This window comes from Toxotes jaculatrix, chromosome 14, assembly GCF_017976425.1.
Source record: "Toxotes jaculatrix isolate fToxJac2 chromosome 14, fToxJac2.pri, whole genome shotgun sequence".
Classification (NCBI taxonomy): Eukaryota; Metazoa; Chordata; class Actinopteri; family Toxotidae; genus Toxotes; species Toxotes jaculatrix.
The window spans coordinates 25,806,703-25,825,911 of record NC_054407.1 but is presented as its reverse complement, the minus strand read 5'-3'; the positions used below and the strand labels follow the sequence as shown (position 1 = coordinate 25,825,911).

The 19,209-nt window shown below is 47.0% G+C and overlaps 1 pseudogene; it reads left to right on the top strand.

The window, feature by feature from the left end:
• Positions 1 to 380: 380 nt before the first annotated feature.
• On the top strand, positions 381 to 18,832 carry LOC121192649 (annotated as a pseudogene).
• The last annotated feature ends 377 nt before the right edge of the window (positions 18,833 to 19,209 follow it).

Sequence of the window (19,209 nt, the reverse complement as noted above, 5' to 3'; positions counted from 1 at the left end):
ATTTCAGATGATGACGTTTATAGTTTATTTCCTGTAAAGACTGACAGTCCCTCTGGATCAGCCGCAGTCTGAAGCCGCTGATGTTGATCCAGATGTGGAATAAAGAAAGAACAGAGCGGTAATCGAACAGTTTGGATATATTGGATTAATATCGATGTTTATTGATCGATGATATTAATCTTTGTTTCTTTTTTCTTCTAAAATTAGCCTGCGGAGCGACGCATGCGCACTGCCCATTATCCCACTCATCCTGAAGGAGCGTCAAGATCTTGGAATTTATCGGATGTTGTACGGTTTTGTCCTTCAAAATAAAAGACGCGTCAACAAACTATAGAAAGGAAATTCACTATTCAATCGCTGCGTTCGTCTTCTTCCGCTGAGCTGATGGTCAGGGTGAACAGCCAGTGGCTTCAGGCTGGAAGTGTAAAGAGACTGAGTTCACAAACACGTTGTCCTCAAACATCCTCAGGTCAGAGAAACGGCTCTGTGGAGTTTATTGATTCTGTTTTTTCGCTGCTGTTGACGTTGTTTATTTCTTTCAGTAATTCCATTCAGACTGAAGGTGTCGGTCTTGGTCTTGTGTGTGAATGTGCATCTACACTATGACACATTGTACTATGATGAACATGAACATAACTTTAAAGAGGAAACAGGAAGCGACCTTAAAATGTCAGAGATGTGACCGCGTTCACTGTGTGCAGCTGCTGAACATGGTTTGGCCCTCACGCCTGTGTGTTACACGCTTAGTGTTGTATGGAAGTGAACTAACCACCGGTGTGTTAAACATGTTCTTTGATCACTGCAGGATTCCTCCTCACAACCCGCTGCATTCTGGAGCTCACCACGCTGTCTTCGGCTTTTATTTTGAAAGAATGTCTGGTGTCACGTGGTGCTGGGTGTGTGAGTTGACTGCAGGTTAGAGGAGGAGAGAAAGGAGAGGGGGGGGGTCATCAGGAGGAGACAGGCTGATGAGACACTCGGAGGACATCTGATCTGATCTCAGACCAGCTGCTGTCAAACATCTGCAGACTCAGCACCAGGTCCCTGCACGGGCCGCGGCTCCCTGATCGTTTCTCGGTGTTTTTCCTTGCGGCTTGTGGTGTGAATGATGCCGGATCAGATCTCAGTGTGTGAGTTCCTGGCGGAGACCACCGAGGACTACAACTCCCCCACCACGTCCAGCTTCACCACCCGGCTGCAGAGCTGCAGGAACACCGTCAGCATCCTGGAGGAGGTAGGCTGTCTGTCCGCCATTCGGGGGGGGGGGGGGGGGGGGGGGGCGCTGATAGAGGTAATGAATGAGCCAAACTTCGTTCAGATTTCTGATCATTTAAAATGTCGTGGTGGATCAGCGCCGGCCAGCAGTCAAACTGTGAAAAATCACCTTGTCATGTTAATCACGTGGGCCTCCTCTGCAGTTCGGCTCACACATAACCAAAATTTTTCTGAATGAAGTTTTGAATGTGAGTGGCTGCCTCCGCTCTCTGCCGCCCTCCGCGGTGTGTTTTGGCAAAGTGAGATTGCGGGAAAAACAAGCGACAGATGTTGAGAGTTGATGTTTCGTCATGCAGTGCGCGCTGCATGACGAAACAATGGTTAGGCTGCACGTGTTCGTGTTTGCCAAGCGGGAAACGGACAGAAACGTTAGAGGTGCAAGATTTCTGAATGGAGTTCAGATGGAGTTCATCCAGCGGGCAGCAGCTGCACTGTGCAGCCCGGCAGTAACAGGAAGCTGTATCTGTAAATATGAATGTTTTTCATGGGAGGTCAGAGGTCGGGCCTGATGGGTTCCATGAGCTTTGCTCACGAGCTCGGACTTTAAGTCCCACTAACAGCGTGAGGACAGTGTGTATTACATCATGGGCTGGAATCAAAGTCCAAAACAAACCTTAAAACAGCATCACAGGCTACACATGATAACTGCACTGTTCACATAACAGTTCTTTTGCACAGTCTTCACTCTCAGCTGAATTTGCACAACAGCTGATTTGTATATATCAGTACAGTTTATATTTTGTGTATTTTGTATATTTTGTGTTTTTTTCACTTATGCTCTTATTAATATTTTGTAAATACTATTATCTATTTTATTTACTTACAACATTTTGTATGGCATTCTGGGTGAAGAGCAAAGTAAGAATTTCATTGTACAGGGAAACCTGTTTCCTTACTGTGCAAATGACAATAAACCCTTTGAATCTTTGAATCTCTTGAATAACACAACATGAAGTTTTTCCTTCATAACATTTTATTCGCTGCAGAAAAAAACCTGTTAAAGATCCATGAATATGTTCCAGTCCACAGACAGTCCGTAGACGTGTCCTTCACCTGAGTGTGAACCTGAATGCAACTAAATCATCTTTGACACTTTTTGGTGAATCTGAAAATGTTTTTATCACTTTTTAATAAAAATCACATCGTGCTACATTCACTGACCTCAGACTGCAGATAGGTGGAGGAGACGAAGGTTTTTAGCCTCCTCTGAAACACGGAGAGCGACTCTGCCTCCCATGGTTCCACAGAAGAGGAGCCTGAGAACGGAAGGATCTGCCACAGTAGAGCTGCATTCTGGGAGAGCAGAGTTCTGATCATGAGGAAAAGCTCTGATCACTGCTCAGGGTTTTTTCTCTCAAACATTATGAGCATAAATAACACAATGCTTCCATGACCTTAGTGCTGTTGTATTAGAAGCAAACAGCTCAGTGAGGACTGACGAACCGGAACCTGTCCACGTCTCTGTCTGTCTTCAGGCTCTGGACCAGGACCGCTCAGCCCTGCAGAAGGTGAAGAAATCGGTTAAATCCATCTGTAGCTCAGGACAAGGTACGTTTCAGATTCTGCTTCTAAACGTGGAGCTTTTCAGCTCTGGTTTGTCTCGTGACAGAAACTGACCCCAGATCAGAATTAGACTGATCAGTAATGTGATGATCAGCTGCAGCCCTCATTAAGACGAAGAACCAGGCTGTTGTAGGTGATGTTGTTGACAATGTTGCTGTGGTGGTCTGGGAGCAGAGCATGCTGGGAACCAGGAGAGCTTCGGTCAGGCTCTGGAGAGACTGGGAGGAAGCAGCTCTGAACTGGGAGCCGCGTTCGTTAAATTCTCCTGCCTGGTTAAAGAACTCGCCGCTCTGCTCCAGAACCTGGTCAGTCAGCTGTCAATCAATAGTTAATCAATACAGATGCCATCAGCTCTTCAGAAGGTGAAAGCAACATAACTCTGTGCTCCTCAGCTGCAGAGTCTGAGCCATAACGTCGTCTTCACTCTGGATTCTTTGTTGAAAGGAGACCTGAAAGGAGTCAAAGGGGTGAGAGCCGCTTCAGTTCGTGCACTCCGTTAAACCTGTCGCGTTATTTTGTTCTGAAAAGTTCAGCTTTTTTTCTTCCCTCAGGATCTGAAGAAGCCGTTCGATAAAGCCTGGAAGGATTACGAGACCAAGCTGTGAGTCAGTGTGACAGGCTGTCTGAGACCTTTATTTCCCTCGTGTGCTCAGAGATTTGCAGTTTTACAGGGACACTGCACACGTATGTGCACGTGTCGCAGCAGACACAGGTAAATCTTTTCAGCTGTCGTTCACTGATGAACAGGCTGACTCAGGAACAGCTGCAGTGACGCCACCTCAGGTTCTTCACTCCTAAATTAGATCAGACTGAACATGTAACGTTACCTGCGAGCTGAAGCTCAGGTGTTTGTGTTTGTCAGCACAAAGATCGAAATGGAGAAGAGAGAACACGCCAGACAACACGGGATGATCCGCACTGAGATCACCGGGGCTGAGGTCGCTGAAGACATGGAGAAAGAGAGGAGGCTGTTTCAGCTGCAGATGTGTGAAGTAGGAAGACGTCACTTTAGGTGAACTGTCCCTTTAATCAGTAGGTTTGATTGACAGCTGTGTGTCTCTGTGTCCAACAGTATCTGATCAAAGTCAATGAGATTAAGACCAAGAAGGGAGTGGACCTGCTGCAGAACCTCATCAAGTATTACCACGCTCAGAGCAAGTAAGAACTCACCCCACTGACTCTTTACTGTCTGTGTTTTATTTTGAAAGGTCACCAAACTTCCTGTCTCATCTTTTTGTTTTCAGTTTTTTTCAGGACGGTTTGAAAACAGCCGACAAACTGAAGCAGTACATCGAGAAACTGGCTGCCGACCTGTACAATGTAAGACCCTCGTATGTTCTGCTGTTCAGGTGAGCCGACAGGTGAGCTGACAGGTGAGCTGACCTTGTGACCTCTGCTGTCCTCACAGGACAAACAGAGTCAGGACGAGGAGAAGAAAAAGCTGACGGCTCTCAGAGATCTCATCAAAAGCTCCTTACAGCTGGACCAGAAGGAGGTAACACCTGGGAGAGCAGGGGCGGAGTCTATCTGGGTGGGCGGGACTCAGCTTGTGTTGATGTATGTTACTGAGTTTATTCTAAGCTCTGAACAGCCTCAGTCCCACCCCCAATCAATCAATCAATCAGTCAATCAATCAATCAATCACTCAGTCAATCAGTCACTCACTCACTCACTCAGACTTTATTTGTATAACATACATAGTCTCCATCATTTCTTCCACTTCATCAGAAGAGTAACCGTGGAAACGTCAGAGGACAGCGGGTGGGGGCGTGGCATCGAGCCAGTGCAGGTGCTCGTCTGTTACAGCTGCACTGAATTCCACCTGTACCAGAGCACGAAGTCACTGAGGCTGATGTCAGCGGCGTTTCAGTGTCTGTGTTTCCACCAAGTCACATCTTCACAGGAAGTGGTTTAAAAGTGAGGTGTCTCCATGGTGACGGAGGCTTGTCTACCTGGACTCATCCATACCTGTCTCTGTTAGTGACCTTTGACCTCTCTCTCTTCCTCCTGCGTTCTGTGACTGAAGTCTAGGAGAGTAAGTGTGTATCTCCTCTGCATGAAGCTTTTTGGCATGCTGTGTGTGTGTGTGTGTGTGTGTGTATGTGTGTGACTGTGTGTGTGTGTTTGTGTGTGTCTGTGTTTGTGTGTCTGTGTGTATGTGTGTGTCTGTGTGTATGTGTGTGACTGTGTGTGTGTGTTTGTGTGTGTCTGTGTTTGTGTGTCTGTGTGTATGTGTGTGTCTGTGTGTATGTGTGTGACTGTGTGTGTGTGTTTGTGTGTGTCTGTTTGTGTGTCTGTGTGTATGTGTGTGTCTGTGTGTATGTGTGTGACTGTGTGTGTGTGTTTGTGTGTCTGTGTGTGTGTGTGTGTGTGTCTGTGTTTGTGTGTCTGTGTGTATGTGTGTGACTGTGTGTGTGTGTTTGTGTGTGTCTGTTTGTGTGTCTGTGTGTATGTGTGTGTCTGTGTGTCTGTGTGTATGTGTGTGACTGTGTGTGTGTGTTTGTGTGTCTGTGTGTGTGTGTGTGTGTGTGTGTGTGTGTGTGTGTGTCTGTGTTTGTGTGTCTGTGTGTCTGTGTGTGACTGTGTGTGTGTGTGTGTGTGTGTGTGTGTGTGTGTGTGTGTGTGTGTGTCTGTGTTTGTGTGTCTGTGTGTATGTGTGTGACTGTGTGTGTGTGTCTGTGTGTGTGTGTGTGTGTGTGTGTGTGTGTGTGTGTGTCTGTGTTTGTGTGTCTGTGTGTATGTGTGTGACTGTGTGTGTGTGTTTGTGTGTCTGTGTGTGTGTGTGTGTGTGTGTGTGTGTGTGTGTGTGTCTGTGTTTGTGTGTCTGTGTGACTGTGTGTGTCTGTGTGTATGTGTGTGACTGTGTGTGTGTGTGTGTGTGTGTGTGTCTGTCTGTCTGTGTGTGTGTATCAGGACTCCCAGAGTAAACAGAGTGGGTACAGTATGCATCAGCTGCAGGGAAACAAGGAGTTTGGCAGTGAGAAGAAGGGAAACCTGCTGAAGAAGAGTGACGGGTACGACACTGTCTCACTCACCTGTACAGGTGTTAACGAGTGTTAACGCCGTCTGACTGGATTCAGTGAGTTGTGTTTCTGTCCATCAGGCTGAGGAGGGTCTGGCAGCGGAGGAAGTGTTCCGTGAAGAGCGGCGTCCTCACCATCTCTCATGCAACAGTAAGAACTACGTTTCCCATCATGCAATAAAGCGGTCAGTGATAATCACGGCAGTTCACTGGAACATGTGGATATGAACACGGATGCTGGAAATAGTCTTCTTCTGTTGTGTTTACGAATAATGAGAGACGGTCACAGCAGAGGACCCAGGACGGAGCCCTGTGGAGCTCCGGCCAGCATCAGGGTCCATGTAGCAGCAGCCTGATGCACACCAGGCTCAGCTCTCATTATTCATCAACATTACAACATTACAACGATGCAGGTGATTCGTCTCCACACGTCCAGTCAGTGTGAGATGTAGCTGCTTCACCACCTGCTCAGGTCAGAGCTCCGCCCTGTGTTACTGCTTCATCAGCATTTCACGATGTTCTCAGACAAACAGCGGCAGCGACAGAAGCTCCAGACTGAGACTGAGAGTCTGAGTTTAAATGTTTCCATGAAGAGGACGAATCGGAGCTGAGCGGGGACGCCGGATTCATGGAGTCTGATTGAAGCTTTTAGTTTCTTCATGCTGAGTCACATGATTAAATATTCACTGGCTGTTCTGGTGTCAGATAACAGGAAATGGCCTGACGCTCAGTCTTCCCTCCCCACGCAGCAGCTGAAGGTTGAACCGTGCAGAGATGAACCCTCACACGCTCAGACTGTCCATGGTGTGTTCAGGGACACTCGGACATAGAATAGAATGCCTTTTATTGTCATTATACATCTTTTACATGTACGAGATGAAAAGCATCTCCCTCTTCAGTGCAACATGTATAAATATACAACATAGAATAGAATAAAATAAAATAAGATTAAATAAGTTTAATGATGAGACACTGGTCATTTAAAACAGCTGATGGTTGTTGTGACAGGTAACATGTGACAGGTGACAGATAACGAGCAGAACCAGTCTGCAGCTGACAGCGGACACAAAGACTGTCCTCCAACATGAGCCACTTAATGTCTGTGTCTCTGTCTCTGCCTCTCAGTCCAACAGACAGCCAGTCAGACTGAACCTGCTCACCTGTCAGGTAAAACCCAGCGCAGAGGACAAGAAATGCTTCGACCTCATCTCCCGTAAGTTTGAGTCTGACTGAGTTAGAATCTGTGAATCATCCATGAACACGTGTGGTCAGGATCCTGACGTGCGCGGTCAGAGACACGGAGACAGGTCTGTTTTTTCTTGTTCTTCTTCACCTCTGCTGTTCGTCCTGCAGATAACCGGACATATCACTTCCAGGCTGAAGACGAGCAGGAGTTTGTCAGGTGAAACACCAACACGCCATTTTCAGTCTGCACATCATCCTCAGATCTTCATCAGTGCACGTCTGCTGTTTTCAGACTGAAAAGCTGCTTCAGATTCCTCTGGAAACTTATTTGAGTCATTTCTCTAAAATCTGTTTCTTTGCAGAAATCTGCCTGTAAACACAATAAACACACAAAGCAGTGGGACATGTGGGACAGTACAGAGACACGTCTCAGGGACACGTCTCAGGGAAGGAAAAATTAAGCTTCTCTAAAGGCAAAGCCCTCGAACATGATTGACCATTTGCCTGAAGACGAGCAGATGTTAACCAGTTAAACAGTATGAATAAAGGTTGAAGGTTCAAAGGCTCAGAGAGAAACTGGCCACAGAACAAGGCGGCGCAGCCTGAGCCGACACGTGATCCGTGTTTCCTGTCTGTAGCTCCCTGAAACACGCCGACATTTCGTTATTCTGCTGATGGATTTAACCACAGCGGCTGAGTGTAGTGTCAGTGTTCCCCTCGCGTTGTTTCACTCACTGCTGACAGTAATGTAACCCGACTCTGACGTAGAACTTTACAAACACATTTATTTTCTGATGTTTCCCACAAACGTGATGGTGACTGACGTCAAACGAGGCGTTCACTGCGTCCTGACGTGGTCCTGCCTCTCATGTGGGGCCTTCAGGGTGGATGTGTAAACCGGGACGGCCCCTCGCGTCGTTCCAGGACAAAAACATTTATTAGTTTTTATTCTCTGAGCCGAAGCAGACGGTCTGAAAGGTGCTGTACCTGTGTGTTACAGCTGGGTGTCTGTGCTGACCAACAGTAAGGAGGAGGCCCTGAATGTGGCGTTTCAGGGCGGAGGTCAGAGTTCAGGTGTGGAGGAAGAGGAGGAAGTCACCAAGAGCATTATTGACGAGGTGCTGCAGTCGCCAGGCAACAACACCTGCTGCGACTGTGGAGCTGCAGGTACTGAAACCTCTGTGACACCTTACTCCTCATTTCTTCAAAGGCCTGCGGAGGGTTCACCTGTTCAGGTTCTGTTGCCGTAGAGACCAGGATCACAGGGAGCCGACACAAATGCAGATTCAATAACAAGTGGTGGACAGGTGGACTGTGGTAGATTCTGTGTCTGTGTGTTCAGATCCTCGCTGGCTCTCCACAAACCTGGGCGTTCTGACCTGCATCGAGTGTTCAGGGATCCACAGAGAGATGGGAGTCCACGTGTCCAGGATCCAGAGTCTGGAACTGGACAAACTGGGAACCTCGGACCTGCTGGTAACCTCACCTGTCTGATTCTCTTTCCTGTTTGCCGCTCATTGTCTTTTTTACATTTCCTGTCTGTCTTTCCTTCCTGTCAGCTCGTTAGGAATGTTGGGAACTGTAGTTTTAATGAGATCATGGAGGCCGGCCTACCTTCGCCATCGCTGAAGCCGACAGCCTCCAGCGACATGTGAGTGTGTGTCTGTATATATTTGTCCGTATATGCATATGAATCAATGCTTTAATGTTTTACTGTTAAACACGCTGCCACCTGCAGGACGGCGAGGAAGGAGTTCATCAACAGCAAGTACATCGACCGCAGGTTGGTCCGGCGTGCCGCCTCGCCGGCAGCCAGCAGGCTGGATGAGCTGTACAAAGCGGTGCGATCCCGAGACCTGCTTTCAATCATCCAGCTGTACGCTGAGGGGGTGGAGCTTCTGCAGCCCCTCCCTGAACCAGGCACGGTCAGTCGGACTTCACGCTTGTCAGTCACAGGAAGTTTTCAGTCCTGGTTGTTTGTGGGTATTTCTTTGCTCCGGGTATTAGAGAGCTGATTTTCCTCAGGTGAGAATTCCAGGGGAAAGTCGAGTTCTCCCTCACGTTCTAATTACAGACCAACATAAAGTGTCTTAGTAAAGTGTTGGACAGCCACGCGTCCACAGGACAGATTCAGTGCTTCGTTATCATTGATTCTCTCTGATCTCTCCTGGAGGGATGGACACCGTTCTTCTAAATTATATTCACTCATTTGGTGTTTTGATGATGGTGGTGGAGGGCGCTCTGATAAGGACTTAATAGTACGTGCCCTACCAGGTGAGCTGCCAGGTGAGCTGCCAGGTGAGCTGCCAGGTGAGCTACCAGGTGAGCTACCAGGTGAGCTGCCAGGTGAGCTAGATTTTTAGGATTTTTAGTTTCAGGCGTCACTCAAGAGTTTCCACAAATCTTTGAGGATATTTTGGGGAATCTGATCTGTACTTTTCAATGTCATGTTCTTGTAGGAGGTCTTAGAGTTTCTGTGGTCCTAGAGGAAGCACCTGTTTTCCCTCAGGGGTTCCTGGGGAGTTTTGTTCCTGTGGATGCTGCAGCTTTTGCAGGAGGTCTGAGATCTCTGAGAGGTTTGTTATGTTCAGTTTCTCATTTTAACGTTGTCGATGTTTTTGTTCAGGAGGCAGGAGAGACTGCGTTACATTACTGTGCTCGGATGGCTGATCACTCCTCCCTCCACCTGGTGGACTTCCTGGTCCAGAACAGGTATGAAAGACTGTGAGTGTAAAGGAGGGTAAAGGAGGGTTGGATGTGCTGGAATAGAGCCGGCCAAACACTACGATGTTGTGACTCCAGCAAAAGAATCACGGAGGCAATGTCAGGAACTTTACTCGTCGTTGGTAGAATAACAGGGTTCAGTGTTACAGGTACGCAGGGGGGTATGTGTGTGTGGTCTCTGCCAAAGAAATAAATGATAACTATTACAAATCTCATAACAAAATATATACATGCAATAAATCTGTAGGCTAAATAAGCTAGCATGTATTTATATGAAGAAAAGGATCTTACTAAACAATTAACAGACCCAAATATACAATGGTTAGAATGAATACAGCAAGAAAGCATAAATGCAATAAAATTACAAACTTACATCATCAGTGACGCACACAACCTCCCCTGAAGAACAGAACAGTTCACCGACTATCTTGAAAATCCACTGACGCACAGCTCCTAATTACCGAGCCTGTGTTTCTTAAAGGGCCAGCGTCCCCCTTAACAACTAACGTCACAATGGAGAATAACACAATGCAATAACATAACAGAGGACTTTCCTACAGTGAGGTTTGCACCTGGATGACACAATGGGCTGGCGACACATAGGACCCCTCATGATGGTTTGTGTTATCAGAGAACATCCAGGTTCCAAAGGCTGTCCAATCAACGATGCACGTCCAGTACCTGCCTTCATCAGCAGATGTCAGCATCATATGTGTAGATGTGTGTGTCTGTGTGTTGTTTCTTCCTGTGTGCATGCGTATCTTCTGATGTGTGTGTCTGTGTGTTGACGTGTGTCCTCCCCTCTGCAGTGCTTACCTGGACGGACAGACAGACGGAGGAAACACGGCTCTGCACTGCTGCTGCCTGTACAACAAACCCGAGTGTGTGAAGCTGCTGCTGAGAGGAAAACCGGACTTCCACATCAGTAAGAGCTGGACTCAGAGTCCTCGGCCCACTGCCACCGACGCTTACACCAACCCTTCACTTCTAACATCAGAAGAGAAGGGACATATAAGTTGAGTCTGGTACAGAAATAGGTCCAGGACAGGTCCGGTCCAGGACAGGTCCAGGTCAGGTCCAGGACAGGTCCAGGTCAGGTCCAGGACAGGTCCAGGTCAGGTCCAGGTCAGGTCCAGGTCAGGTCCAGGACAGGTCCAGGTCAGGTTTAGCCTAGCTCTGTCAGAAGAGAGGAGATCCAGCTCCCAACAACACAATGTGAAAATCTCAGCTGTTTTGAATTCTGATGTGATTACAAGCTGCCTCAGTTCTGTATCTTCTCAGCCAATCAGAGTGGAGAGACAGCGCTGGACATCGCCCGCAGACTTAAGAACTCCCAGTGTGAAGAACTGGTAAGAACCAGAACTGGAGCCACAACCAGATCCAGATCCTGTCATTTGCCTGTTAAACATTTAGAAAAGGAGCTTCTGTTCCTCTGGTCGTCAGTTTGTTCTGTGGACCGACGCTAAAGTACAGAACCCATGAGCGTTTTACAGCCGTTACTATGGCAATAACTGCATCCATAACTGTGGAACCAGTGTAGGATCTTATCCAGAACACTCTGTACTTCAGTTTATAATGATTACTTCTTAACTCTCAGAAAAGTGTAACTGAATGAAATGAAACCCAAAGTTTTACTCTGTAAAAGTCAAACTATCGACATCAAACGTCCACATGCACAACCTGCTCTGCAGGTCACAGATTTCTACCAATCCCATTCATGCTCTGCAGAGAATTTTTGATTAATAGCAGCGTAACAGGTAATCTACAGGTATGATCAGAAAACACTGACACTTAAGGTAAGAGCACTGTCTCTCTGTCTCCCAGTTGGTGGAGGCGGTGTCCGGCAGGTTTAACCCTCATGTTCATGTGGAATACGACTGGAACCTCAGACTGGACGAACTGGACGAGAGTGATGACGAACTGGATGACAAGGTACCACCGAGCAATCCGCAGAGCAGTGGATCAGCTGGTCTTTGGCAGTGTTAATGACCTCCTCCTCCTCCTCCTCCTCCTTCACAGCCCAGTCCAGTGAAGAAGGAGCGTTCTCTCCGTCCTCAGAGTTTCTGTCCATCCTCCGGTGTTTCCTTTCAGGAGAAACTGTCTCTGCCGGCCTCCTTCATTCCACCTCACAGGGACAAGCAGCGTCTTTCCTACGGAGCATTTGCCAACCCCGTCTACAGCACCTCCTCTGACGCTCCTCCTTCCCCTGGACCTGACACCTCAGCACCTTCACTGGCTGCCAGGAGCCAGGGGAAAGGTACGAGGCCCTGTGATGTAGACCACTGATTCTTAAACCAGGAGGAGGTGCCAGGAGTCCTTTTCACAAGTACCGAAGCTTCTGAAGGTTTTCAGGGGTTCTAAAAGTTCAAAGTTCAAAAAGTACTTAGGGGTTCCAGAGGTTTGAAGGTCTTGGTGTGGCTCTGTAGGTTTTTGAAGGTAGACTTGAGAGGTGTTCAGAGTATTTGAAGGTGGTATTGAGGGGATTCCAGGTGTTAATGAAAGTAGTCCTGAAGGTCTTGCGATTGTTTCAGGGGTTTTTGAAGGTGGCTCGGGAATTCTTGACGGAGTTCCAGAGTTTTATGCAGATGGTCAACATACAGCAAAAAGGTGTCATCACTGTGGGCAAATGAGCAGATCGTCATTGTTGTAGCTGGGTCAGACAATCTTTGTCCTGGGTGAGTTACTGGAGCTGGTATGTGCTTTTCCTGAGGGGTTCCCGATGACCGCGCAGGTTGTCATGGTTTCTGTGGGTGTTCTAGGACTGTCTGAGGATACAGTGCAGACTACAGCATTGAGAGGTGGGTGAAGTATTGCTGCAGAAGTCTTGGCGTCTTTAAAAAGATCAAATCATGGATTGGTTCTTCTGTTAGGTCCTGCCACTGGCCCGCCCACATCCCTCCCCCTCACCTCTCAGACCAGTGGAGGAGGCGGAGGTTTGGCTTCAGGAGGAAGAAGTTCCACCCTGAAGAAGAGACCCCCTCCCCCTCCACCTGGGCACATGCGCACCCTGTCGGACCCCTCCAGCCCTGTCCTGCATGGACCTGCATGTAAAGGTAAGATAACACCACACAATGAAAGGTCATCTAACATTTGTCCTTTGAGTTCAGACTCGTGCACAGTTCGGCTCAGGAGCCCTGACTCCTGAGGGGGGAGGACTGTTTACATTTGGAACAGCATCTCAGCTCGGCACAGGTGATTCAGTTCAACACACCTGTACCTGACACGACAGAGCCAATGATAACATTGTGTATTTATGATGTTTTCAGCTTCGTCCTCTCAGACAAACTGGCAACAACAAATATTAGATTTCAGCTCTGAGACCAAAGTTCTGCTGCCGACCACAGAACCGGTGATCTCAGGAGCCGGGCTGTGAGCTGCTGAGATGGCCGCTGTTCTCACCTGACCTGTGGGTACCTGTGGGAATCTCGGTGGTCACGGTCTCAGCTGAAATACATCCTAACTCAGTAAAGTGATCGCTTTGAGCGAGAACACGTCAGAAATCCGACCTGGGCTGGATTCTGGAAACAGTGCTCGGGCTCTGACTGATGACGTGTCACTGGTCCACAAATACAGAAGAACGCAGACTGAAAAAGTCCAATTGTTTTCACACAGGGAGTGAGGTGCCCCCCCCACCTGGAAACAGGACATCACCTGCCAACATGTTTGAGGGAATCCAGCAGCAAAGGTATTTTTACTGTTCCGAAACGCTGTGAGCAGCTCGGATCAAACATTTGGTTAAAGTCTGGTAAACTTAACCTCTGACCTCTCCTGACCTTCTCCAGTACGACGTCCAGTAACACCAAGTCCACGCTGGGACCCAGAGTTCTGCCCAAACTACCTCAGAAAGGTGAGACGTCCTTTCAGCTGCTGGTGACAGAGACTCCTGTTGTATCTTCACCTTCTCTGTTCATCTTTTATAAATTGATTCCAGTTTTGTGAAATGAGGCTTCAGAGGAGAAAAGGTCGAGGCACCATTTCAGGACGTCACCTCTGCCTTTCAGAGCTGGTGGATCCTGGCGATCATTAGGTCCAGCTCTCAGGTTCTCATGGGTTGATGCTGTTGACTGTGATTGGTCAAGTTGAATTCTCTCTGTGGGTGGTACTTGGCACTAATGAAGTGAGTAAAGTCATGATTGTGTGATGATTGTGCGTTTCCAGTGTTTGTGGGGCTGAAGTGACCAAAGGGTGGACCAGGAGTCTGTCCCAGGGACATTAGAGGAGGTTCCCCAGAGTAGTTTCAGAGGCTTTTGCCACTTTCATGACATGAATCCAAAATGTCCAGGTTTGTAGTGGTTTGGAGCAGAAATGAGACATAACCAAAGTTTACCAAAGACTTTCAGATTCTTTGGGTTCGTGTTCTGGGAAGCTGCAGGTCACAGGTTGGTAAAAAGTCTGTCATCAGCTCCGGTGATAAGACTCTGTTAAACCCATCCTTCTATATGAAAGCTGCTGTGGTTCAGGGCTCTCAGACTGGTTTTGTCTCTGTGTCTCAGTGGCTCTGAGAAAGATTGACACCGTCCACCTCCCATCTCTGGACAAATCCAGCCAGCCTCCAGACCTCCTCCACAAACCTTCCTCCCCCTCCTTCCAGCCTGACCCCCAGAAGTCCCCTCCCTTCATCGATGCCTCCCCTAAACCCCCCATCACCCCAGTGGACTCCGCCCAGAGAGCGCCATTGGCTGAGAAGCCCCAGCTGTCCGACCTCCCTCCCAAACCCCAGATCGCAGACCTCTCCCCCAAACCGCCGCTCAGTGGCAGGCCTGGCCCCGGCCCTGCTCACATGGAGACGCAGGGATCTAAAATGGCAGCGGCAGCAGAGAGCCAGTTGTCTGTCCAGCAGGGGGAGGGGTCACCTGGACTGGCAGGTAAAGACTATGATGAGTCACCGCCTGGACCTGTGGAGATGCCCGTCCCTATGCCAAGGAAAATCAACTCGGTGAGTGTTTACGAGCAGATGATAAAGTTTCGCAGGACGTCAGATCAGAGACAGAATCAACGTGGACACGGAACTTCTTTTTTCTCCTCGTGTTTCAGGTGAAGAGTAAAATGCGACGGGTGAAAACCATCTATGACTGTCAGGCCGACAACGACGACGAGCTGTCCTTCGCTGAGGGAGAAGTCATCGTCGTCACTGGAGAGGAAGACCAGGAGTGGTGGGTAGGTATCGCTCTGCTTCATCATCAGCTTCATCATCAGCTTCATCACCGGTGACGCATGTTATCGTGCAAAGTGACGGAATGAGCTGCTGGAATAATCTCCAGCTTCATTTGAAATCTGCAGGTGTGACAGGAAAACAGTCAGGTTTACGAAGACCTCGCAGTCCAGAAGGAGGATTTTCTGTTTACTTTCATTTATTAAATTTATCGTTTAACCAGGTTAGTCCCACCGAGATCATGGAGACCTGGCCAAGAGGCAGCAGGACAGAAACATGAGAAACTAACTACAGTGATTTCACCAGAGCTTTAAACTCATTCAGTGTAACAACGAAGTGAAGTTCAGATTGGAATTTATTTCAAGCATCAGGCGCCAAAAACCTAAATTCTTTCTTGTTTGCACAAAAGCTCAGACCTCAGGTACTGACACGCTAACACAGAACTAACTCGGCTGCCATCTTGGAAAGTTATTATGGATCCTTTGCTTCATTTTTAAAACTTTGCACACACACGAGTGAATCCGTCGCCTTTCAGGACGAGGTCAGGACACAGGCTCAGAGCCGGGGTCCTGGTGCTGCTGAGGAACAGGTTCACCTGTCATCAGGTGGTGGGCGTGTACTGAGCTGCGTTTTGTGAATGGATTATTTTTATCAGTATTAAAATGAAACACTCATCATGTTTTCTAATGTACCTGAGACAGAGTCTGATCTAATGACTGTAATGTTTTCAGATTGGACACATTGAAGGACAGCCGGAGAGGACAGGCGTCTTCCCTATGTCCTTTGTTCACATCCTCTCTGACTGACAGTCATGAGCTGAACGTGAGGCCGCCGCCCACCGGCACAAGCCCCGCCCAACTGCCGAGGTCACACAGGTGACTGTGGGCAGACCCGGCCTGTCAGTGAGTAACAGCAACAGACTGATGAGGCCAGCCTCTGTCAGCCAAGTCCTCACTGTAAATACATTATTATTCTGCCTAACTGTGTTACCATAGCAACCCAGCATGCAGGCCCAGGTGCGTCTAAAGATAAGGAAGACGCAGACAGGTGAGGGGTCAGAGCAGCTGCTGCTGCTGCCCTCTGCTGAGTGAGTCTGAAGCTGCATCGAGCTGCGACTCACTGATCAAACAACAAGCACAAACACACGTCAGCACTCAGATCCTGCTGCAGCAGCTTCTCTGGATCCTGCTCACTCACATGGATCCTCTGCGTTAAACCGACTCAGCACCAGCTGAAACCAGCCCCTGTGGGCTCAAAGCAGGAAGATCCCAGCTGCTCCTTTCAGGTTTGGCTCTGCGGCAGGCGAGCTGCGGCAGGGCCGTCACCACGGGCAGAGCACGACTGAAAACAGTGAACGATGTGCAGGTTGCTGTGAGAGCGGTATATCCTTCATGTTCTCTGAATTTAAGCGGAATTTGTTCAGTACTTTCATTAATGTTTTCAGATATTCTGACACATGATTTAACAATAACGACCTCCTGTTCTTTCCCACCTGGTTTCTTCAGACTCAGTTCACACACAGATCACCTGAAGCACAGCTGCTCACTGTCCAGACAAAGTGCAGCTTGTCTGTGCTGCCACCTGCTGGTGAAACACGCTGTCTCCAGACTGGTGTGTGGAGCCAACCACTTATTCTTCAAGCAAATTTCCAAACTTCATTTCAAGCCGTCAGTGATCAGGCAGGTGCTTTTCACTCGGACTTTTAATGTTTAACATTAACCACAGACGTTGCTGATTCCATCTACTGATTTATTTTTAGCTGTAAATTTAAATATTGAATTTCAGTGTGTGAGCAGCTTTGTCTTAGCTACTTGACCCAGTGCAGGACTGTGATGTACTCTGATATGTCCTCAGCGTGTTGGATGTAAGAACATGTGACTCTGAGGATGTAGAGCGCTGAACATTTTTGAAAATGGCAGCACGAGCAGTTTCAGCTCCTCCCTGATCTGATCGTACTGCTTTTCCTTCTCTTCAGATTCCTCAGACTCCAATCTGTCCAAAGCCGACTCTACGCTGTCTGTATTTACTGTATGTACATGTCCTCATGTCTGTTTGTACACACCTGTCACCTGTATGTTTGTGTGCAGGTCCTGATTAATCTGGTTTCATCTCAGCAGGATCACACTCTTTTTGAGTCTTTATGTCACAGTCTGAGAGATTACAGAGAAGTCTGTAATAAATGTCCATCAGATGTCTTCATCATCACACATAAGTAAAATGACAGAGGACCCAGGACTGAGCCCTGTGGGACACCAGAGACAACACTATGGAAACACATGATGAGACTGAATCCTTTACTTTCTACCTAAAACTTTCATTAACCAGTTAATTAATTCTACTCTGTTTAAAGGATTTATGAGCGATAAAACTAAAACTCGATGTGAAAGAAATCCATATAATCCATATCCTAAATTAGGATGGCTTGCATTAAGTTTAGGTATACAGACTTGTTAAGTCTTCACATTAATCTATACATAACATTCCCATAAAGCCTCAATCCATGCAGAGAAAAGTTGAACCTGTGAACAAACAGGAAAGTTGTGTCCATCCTGAAAATCTCTGGCTGATTTCGATGAACTGTTTGGTTTTAAGGGCTTTTTGTTTTAAAATGAAGCAAAGAGACATTTTATGATTTGATGGTGTAATAAAATCAGGGAGTGTTCTGATGTGTGACGTTTGCTGTTACTGAATATTGATTAGGTTAAAAAGATGAAGCCAGAGTGACGAGTCACCACAACGTGACCAATGAATCTCATCAGTTTACTGTCACGTTCACACATGAAGAAAATGAGCCACTCTGTAAATTTGCTCTTGTGATTACTACTGTAACGGGAAAGCTAACTGCTAACAAGTTCCATTGTGGTTAATACTGTCTGGTTTATGACCTGCCAGTTAGCGAGCTAGCTAGTAGAAAGAATGCACATAAAGCTCCATGGAATGACTTTTTATTTGTGAGATTACAGCGACGTTGGTAACGATGCGTCGGTGTGACTGAGTTTGTCCAACAAAGCACCTTCAGATCATTTCATGTTTTTTGCTCATTTATTTAGTTGTGTCCTTCACTGTGACGTCAGGGACAGTGGTGCAGTGGTGGAGTTTGTTAAACCACGACTGTTTGACTTGCATTTCACTTCTAAATAGAAATATTTCTTGCTGAGTCATTCTGGTTTGCATGGTGGCTAACAGACGCCTAGCTAAAGGAACTATCAACAGCTAAAGATGTGCTCACTAGCTTAAATGCAACGAGTCTACCAAAGTGGACACTAATCTGTCTTTATTGAAAAGTTATATGCGTTTGAACATTCAGTTTCTGATGGTGAATTATTTATTACTGAGAAAAGGAAAATGACCTGAGAGCCATGGATGATGTTTAACTAAAGCTTGGTGTTTCCAGTCAGATGTCAGTTTCATCTCTGCTAAGCTAGGCTAGCCTTGGGTTAGCCTAGCTTAGCACAAAGACTGGGAGCAGGGGGGGCCGTTAGCCTAACTTTATTTTCTAATATGACGAACAAAAGGAATTTACTAAAGGTCCGACTGTTCACACTCAGTGTGTTCACCACAGAGTGTTTGTAAGATCCTGTCTCAGTATCATTTCATCACATTATTTCAGATTTATAAGTTAGATCAAGTCTGAAAAATATGAAATATATATCTCATAAATTAAGAAATGGTTGAGTTGTGCTGAGCTGTTGAGCTGTGAAATGATGAAACTGTTTCTAGTGATTATCATATTGTCCAGTAATTTAATAATTCTTGTAATTATGTGATGGTGTCTCTGTTATTTCCAGTTTTTATCTGTGGCCAGTGCGTTTATGTGGTGTTGTGCTGAATATTCTGATTCTGGGTTATAAAAGTGCAATCTGTGGACTGAGCAGGACCAGGACCAGCATCACCACCGTCACCAATAAACATCTGAGCATTAACTCACAGTTTCTTTGCTTTTCAAGTGGAAAACAACAAGTCCAAAGAAATGCTCCTGTTTTTATGGGCTCGGATCACCTTACATCTCCTCTGCGTGCAAATATGTCACTGATCAATTCTGCTTCTATCAGATCAGATTTATTTAACATTCAGACAGGACAGGACAGCCTTTATTGTCATTGAACAATGTCCAGTGAAATTACAGTCGCACTTCCCTCTAACGTACTTGTGTGTGTGTAAATAAATAAATAAATAAATAAATAAATATACACACACACACACACACACACACGTATGTATGTATGTATATACATATGTGTGTGTATATATATGTATATGAAGATGAAGTAGAAAAAGAAGGTGAGTA